Below are 7651 nucleotides of genomic sequence, written 5' to 3' on the forward strand. Positions count from 1 at the left end.
AGTCATTGTCCACTGACTTGACAGTGAGCCTGTCTGAACTTGTTCCATTATTTTATTATGATTAGAGAAATGTGTTAAAACTTAAATTCGAGGGAAAGTTAATGAAGCAAAGTCCAAAAGTTAGCAAAAAGAGAAAATGAATCAGGCTGATAAGAAGCTCAACTTGAAGGACTTCTTCCAAACCTTTGAAAGTCACATTTCTTCATAAAGGGCTAAGTGGCCCAACTTTACTTTAATTATGCTTTTTTTTTAGTGCAGCTAAAAATCATGACTACCGATAGGCTTCAACAACTATACCTATAAAATGAGTTGGAATTCATTTTTTAAAAATGTAAGTCCAAATCGTCCTGAGGCAGTCCAGGACTTAGAAGCAGACACCTTTGGCTTCGAAATGCTGGCTTTGCCAGTTTCTACCTGGTTTTCCAGTTTGGGCTGGTTGTGAGGAAAGCTGCTACGGTCATTCTCCTGCATGTCCCTGCACATCTTTCTCTGGGAATTCCTAGGAGTGAAATTGCAAGGTCATAGGATAAGTTTGGCTTTAGTAGATACTATCAAAAAGTGTCTCAAAGTGTTTATACCAACTTATACTTCTATGTACCAGTAATGTGTGAGATTTCCAGTTGCACCAGAGCCTTACAACGTGGGATACTGTCAGTCTTTTACGTTACCTTAATAATAAAGAAAGAAAAAAGAAAAAAACCTTGCATGACATAAAGTCTTCTTCTTGAGTCTCAGGAGCAATTTCCAAAGGCTGGAATACCCTAGAAGGAAGGAAGGAAGGAAGGAAGGAAGGAAGGAAGGAAGGAAGGAAGGAAGGAAAGAAGGAAGGAAGGGGGAGGGAGGGAGGAAGGGAGGGAGGAAGGAAAAGAGAGAGAAAGAGAGAGGGAGGGAGAGAGGAAAGGAAGGAAGGAAGGAGAAGGGAGGGAGGAAGAAAGGAAGAAAGAGAAAGAAGGAAAGGAAGAAAGCTGAGCAGTCCCATTTTCCAACACACCTAACAAGTTATTTATGGCAGTGGTGAAGAATTCAGTTCAATAGAAAAGTATAAAAAAGCAATTACTAGTCTAGATTCAGTGTAGACAGTTTGTTTCCTACTCAAAACCCACACTAACAGGGCTTCAGCGTTGCTCAGTACCTATCCTTCGGGGAAGGTGAACTTACCTCCAGCTCAGAAGGGAATCCTGATTGATCCATCTAAGCTAATCATAGTTTTCCTATTCCTCTCACAAGTGATTAGCTGAGCAAAGAGCATGCGACCTGGGTCTCGCCAATGAGAAATGGGGAAATGTGTAGGGGCAAGAGGACAGCTCCTAGGAAAGGTTTTCTTACTGTTAAGAAGGAGATTCCAAAAGAAATGGTCTCTTCTTGCTTCTGGATGTGGTATATCTGGATGGATACGAAACTGCAACAGCCACCTGACCGCGCAGCTGAAGACAACGCCTAGGCATGAAAGAATGACAGGAAATGGCGGTGGAGCGTATGTTCTGGAACCCGCTCTAAGTTTATATGAAGTAATAAATTCATTTGTTGCTTAAGACCACTGAGGCCGGGTTTTTCTGTTACTGGCCACTGTCACTAAAAACCCTGACATTGGACGGTGTTCAAATGACGAAGGGGAAACTGAGCTCTCACTCATCCCTTACAGATATGTATAACAACCTCCTCTTTGTTCTAGACCAGTGGTTCTCAATCCTTAGAGTGCAGTAGAATCACCTGGAAGGCTTATTAAAATGGGCTACAGGGGGCGCCTGGGTGGCTCAGTTGTTAAGCGTCTGCCTTCGGCTCAGGGCGTGATCCCGGCGTTCTGGGATCGAGCCCCACATCAGGCTCCTCTGCTATGAGCCTGCTTCTTCCTCTCCCGCTCCCCCTGCTTGTGTTCCCTCTCTCGCTGGCTGTCTCTCTCTCTGTCAAATAAATAAATAAAATCTTTTAAAAAATAAAATAAAATAAAATAAAATGGGCTACAGGGTTCACTACAGAAGTTTCTGATTCAGGCGGTAGGGTCAGGAATTTGCATTTTCCCGAGTGATGCTGATGCTGCCGGTCCAGGGACCCGCACTTTGAGAACCGCTGTGCTAGAATATAGATACCATTGTCATGTATTTAGAAACATGCTTTTTAAAAGCTCACATCTTTCATGGACTTCTCTTTCATGTTAAGGAATACAAACCTTGTTTCATCCTTCTGAGTGACTACCTAGTATTATATTGTGTGGACGTACCAGACTTTGTAAAACCACGTTACTAATCATCTGTTATTTGGGGGCTTTGTAATATCACAGTAACACAAACAGTCCTGCCATAAACATCCCTTTAGAGTAATCCTGACTAACTGATTAGTAGTGTCCTTGAGGTAAATTCCTAGAAGTACAGTTGCTGATCAAAGGGAGATGTCTGAATTTTTTTTCCTTCTTGTAACATGTTGACAATGCTTCTAATCTCTACTTCCAGACACATTATCCTTAGGTTTAGGTATTTTGCTGGAGGATTTTTGGTTGATCCTGCCTCAGCAGGCCGAGACCTTAGCCATTCGCCTTGTGCTGGTCTTTCTTTTATATTAAAGAGTTGAACAGAAAAGGCCATGGGCACTGCCAGGCACAGGCTATCACATTCCTAAGGGTTAACTTACTGATTTATCCTAGGGGAAGTGAATGGAAGCCTGAGAGCTTCTTAAGTTTTTTGGTCTTTATACCATGCTTTTTATCTTTGTCATATCTTTATTTGAGAATAAAGGAAACCAGCGCCCAATGCTCCAAAGATGGATGCCGGCATTTGGATGCCATCTGTCAATCATCCTAGACATAAAAGAAGGGGCTGTGATGCCTGGCCATGGAAGCATTTATTTTCAGATGTAAATGCCTTCCTAAGTCGGAGTAGCACCTTTATAGTTCAGCCAGGACGTTTAGTATAATTCAGCGGAAGACGGCTCACCAGAAGTTAGCCGGCAAACAAAATACGGATAATACCTGATTAGTACTGGTCTTGGCTTAAGTTCTTTAGAAAGTAGAGCCAAAGGCAAAGATTAAAGCATGCAACGTATTTTCATTTTTAAGTATAGAAGTTTATTTCTCTCTCACTTAAAAACTCAGTGATGGGGGTGCCTGGGTGGCTCAGTTGGTTAAGCGTCTAATTTCCGTTCAGGTTGTGATCTCAGGGTCCGGGGATCCAGTCCTGCGGCAGGCAGACTCCCCACTCAGCCGGGAGTCTGCCTGTCCCTCTGCCTCTTCCTCTGCTCCTCCCCCCACTAGTCCTCTCTCTAAATAGATAAAATTAAAAAAAAAAACAAAACCACCTCAATGATAGATGATTCTATACTGGCATGGTAACCCAGCAATCACTGATTTGTAGCCTCCAAAATTGCTCCAAATTATTGCTGCCCGGGCGGGGAGGGCGTGTAGGGTGGAGGTAAGGAGGAGAAAGAGAGAGAGGAAGGAGGAAGGGGGAAGGGAAGTGTGTAACTCAGTTGTTTTCAGGGCAAGACCTGGAATTTGCGGATAGCACTTCTGCTCACTTCCCATTGGCAAGAAGTTAGCCACACCCAGCTCCGAGGGTTGGGTCTCTAGCTGTGCAGCCACTTGTAAGGCATTGAAGCTGATTTGGGAGGTTCAGACCCAGGGAAGTGAGGGTGGAGGGAATTGGAAGCCAGGCAAAGAAAGATGTGAAGCCACGTGATGCTCTATCTTCTGAGCCAGTCATAAGGAGGCACGTGGCCTGCTCATCGGGCTTGTTCGCTTTGCACCCAGTACGTTATGCTAGGATTGCAGGAAGGAAGCATGCCTGGAAGTAGTCGGTGGAGGAGGGAGAGGAAGGGGAATTTATCTTTCCCTCTGCCTCCCAGCTCCCATTTCCTGTTGGTCAAGGCTTACCCTTCTGGGGAGCTCATTCTCTTCTCTTTCTCTTGCCTGATCCCCCCCCCCCCTTGGCAACTGCTCGGGAGGCGGGAGATCCCCTGAGCCAGAAGGAGAAGGCTGACCCCACGTGAGTGAGACACTGCCCAGAGAGGGGAAGGGTCCGTTAGGAGCATCTGAAGGTGTGTCCACGATCTGTGTTCTAACGTATTACTTCGTGTCATTTGGAGTAGAAAGTAAAAGGGACTTTGTTGAAAACTTTTCTAACTGAAATCTATTGAAGTTCTGAGCCCGTTGGTCGGTACTTAATAGAATGAACTTATTGGTCAGAGACTGGTAGGAAGAGGGGAGTCTGTCTATATCTTTTTATTTATTTGTCTATTTGAGAGAGAGAGTGCACAAGCCAGGGGGAGAGACTGAGGGAGAGGGAGAATCAGACACCCTGCTGAGCAGGGAGTCCAACGTGGGGCTTGATCCCAGGACCCTGGGATCAGGGTCTGAGCCGAAAGCAGATGCTTAACCAGCTGAGCTGCCCAGGTGCCCCTCTCTTCATCTTTGACCAAGAATTCTAATATAGGGATGTTTTTGTCAGGAATCTCAGAAACCTAAAGGAGGATTTCCTCGTTCTGCTTTTCCCCCATGAAGTTGATTAGGATGTTATAAGAGGATTTTCCTTCCCTCCTTCCTTCCTTCCTTCCTTCCTTCCTTCCTTCCTTCCTTCCTTCCTTCCTTCCAAAAGGGAGATTTGTATCTGATTACCTGTGATTTGTCAAGAAGTTAAATTCCTTCCTGGCTTTTTTTTCTTGAAAGCCCAGCAAAATTCAAATGGCATAAAACACAAACTGTTAGCCAGCCAGATTAGCATGTACTTTACGTTGTCTTTGAGCTTGACATGTCTGTTTCCTGTGAATCTGTGAATTTAGAAATACAGCCTAATCAAAACATAATCAAAAGACCCCCTTCTCCAATAAGAAACAGGCTCAGTAGATTTTGAAACACTTAACTCTTTTCAGAGGATCTTTAAAAATAGCAATCTGATTGTATTGGCACAAATGCTGTTTAAGGGACAGTGCGTAGCTTACTTTCTCTAGAATCAGGAGGTTTTGAATTAAGTATCTTGGTGACCTTGGCCTTTTTTTTTTTTTTTTAAAGAAATCATGACCTGAGCTGAAATCAAGAGTAGGACACCCAACCACCTGAGCCATGCAGGTGCCCCTTTCTTGGACATACTTAGACTACTTAGACTCTTAGTTTTATTTTCTGTACATGGGGGATTATAACAGCATCTAGTATTCTTTTTTTTTTTTTTTTAAGATTTTATTTATTTATTTGACAGAGAGGCAGAGAGAGGGGGAACACAAGCAGGGGGAGTGGGAGAGAGAGAAGCAGGCTCCCAGTGGAGGAGCCTGATGTGGGGCTCGATCCCAGAACGCTGGGATCACGCCCTGAGCCGAAGGCAGACGCTTAACGACTGAGCCACCCAGACGCCCCAACAGCATCTAGTATTCTAACAGTATCTGTTATCATACGACTGTCCACTTCACAGGGCTCTCATGAGAGCTAAATGAGGTAATACACATGTCCAGCTCCTGACACTTAGGGCTCTCAACAAGTGACAGAAGCTATCATCGTCATCGTCGTCATCATCTTATTGTATGGTTCACTATTGCTCCATTTGTTGACAAATTATTCTATGTTGTTGACATTTGAAGGTTTTTAGTGATCCTTCAGTTCAGTAAAGGGCTAATGGCAGCTATCAGAAGGCATGGGGTCAGGCAAGGTTGGCGCTTAAGTGTCAATCCTTTAATTGTGTTTGTTACAGATTATACAACCATCACGTTAAACTTCCTTTTAAAGATATTTTAACTCTCACATTAAAGGGCAAGTGAGTTTACCTCAAGTTTATCTCCCATTGTCTTGATAGGAAGTCTTATAATAGTGCTTGGGATCAGTGAAAACCCTGTGGCGATTCCCCATTCACCTGCCCACGGAAAGATCTTCCTTGTCCACGGAAGCTTTCCGATGTTCCAGTTCTAAAGGATCACATGTAACATTCATATTCCACCCTTATCTTACTTCAAAAACAAAACACACAAACAAACAAAACCCCCTACCTCATGGTAACAGCGTCTGTTAGTGTAATAATCCTGTGGACTTGCTAATTGCTAGCAGGCGTCATTAATCAATTTGTTTACACTTGGCTTACTGTGATTCAGCCCTTATAAAGTCTATTCATTGGTTTCTAGTAGAAACCAAAGACTTATCCCAAATATTCGGCAGCCCTAGGACGAAGAACATTAGGGCTCTCCCTTCATATTTTGGAGTATTTATCAGCACTGTGGTTCCACACACCCCCCCCCCCCACCTCAGGACGGATGTATTACTGGTGGAGTGTATGTCCTGTAAAGTAAAGTGTCATATTTTCTTGACTCAGCAATTCTTAGCTGCAAGACAGTAATTCATCTGGTCAACACCAGCCTCCAAGTAAGAAGGAAGACGAGAAAGAGAATTAGGAAGATTCATCCATAGACTCTCTCTTACCACCTCTCCAACAAGACTTAGGATCTGATCTTTCTAGCTCTTGACCCTCAAAGAAGACAAAAATGAAACCAGAGTGAGTCTTGGGAAAAGGATCCTGGGGAAGATGAGGTTGGAGAAGGAGGAAACTGTGGACAAATGAACAACCTTCTCTTTAACTCTGACCCCCTCCTCTTGGCTCAGTTCCTTCCCCTCCCTCCAGTCCACCCACACTGATCTCTTTATGAGTCCTCAAATACATAAGTTCTCCCATGATTCTAGAGTGTCAGAGCAGGAAGAGATGTCAAGATATAGTCAAATGACCTTTTTTTTTTTTAGACTTCGCTTTCTGGAGTGTTGGGGTTTTCTTGGAGGTCCCCTTGAGTCTATTGGTAGAGCACAATAGCAAGGAAAGGGAGGCTGAATTGACGGGAACCAAGACCCTCCTCCTCTAATTCAGTCAGATCAGCTCCATTTTGTGCTTTCTGTAGTTTCAGAAGCTCGTTACCTATTGCTCAATATTCACACCCACTTCGTCCTTCCTACACCCTGATTTTGTGTGCAGTGGCAATGGGCCCAACTCCAGGCTGTGGAGAATGATAAAAGTTATTCACGACAATCCTGTCCCTCAATTCCTCAGGCTTGTTGGCAGCTGGGGCTTGGCATATGACCTACGGTGGGCCCCTGACACATGAGAAGTCCCTGATGCTCCAAGTTTTGTGAAACTTTGACTTCCTTATGAAATATGGACCTCTGTGGCTGGTACCGACCTTCCCCTTCTTCCTTCTTCCTCCTTTCAATGCCACCGTCCTGTCTGACATTACATCAGTAACCTTGTGACCATGAGTATGATAGGAATGCCTGGAATCACAGAAACATTGAACCTGACCTCAGCGAGCACTGAGCCAATCCCAGCAACCATCTAGCTCCAGAATTCTTGCCACATGAGGAAAGGGCCCCACTATTGCCTAAGCCACTTCAGTTGGGTTTTTGCCACTTGCATCCAAAAAAAAAAAAAAAAAAAAAGCATTCCTAGTAGATACACACATATTATGCTTCTGGATAAGATTTTGTTTAGATCAAGGATTTTGAGGCTAAAAATACTTTATGATATCCTAATCTTGTCCCATCATCTCATTTTCAACAAAATAGAAACAATTTTAATTGTGTATTGCTGTATAAATAACTACCTCAAAATGTAGTGGCTTCGAGCTATAGGCTTTTTGTTATCTCTTCCAGTTCTGTGAGTGGCCGAGGCTCAGCTGGGCAGTCCTTCTGTTCCTTCTGATA

Source organism: Ursus arctos, unplaced genomic scaffold (genome assembly GCF_023065955.2).
Source record: "Ursus arctos isolate Adak ecotype North America unplaced genomic scaffold, UrsArc2.0 scaffold_14, whole genome shotgun sequence".
NCBI lineage: Eukaryota > Metazoa > Chordata > Mammalia > Carnivora > Ursidae > Ursus > Ursus arctos.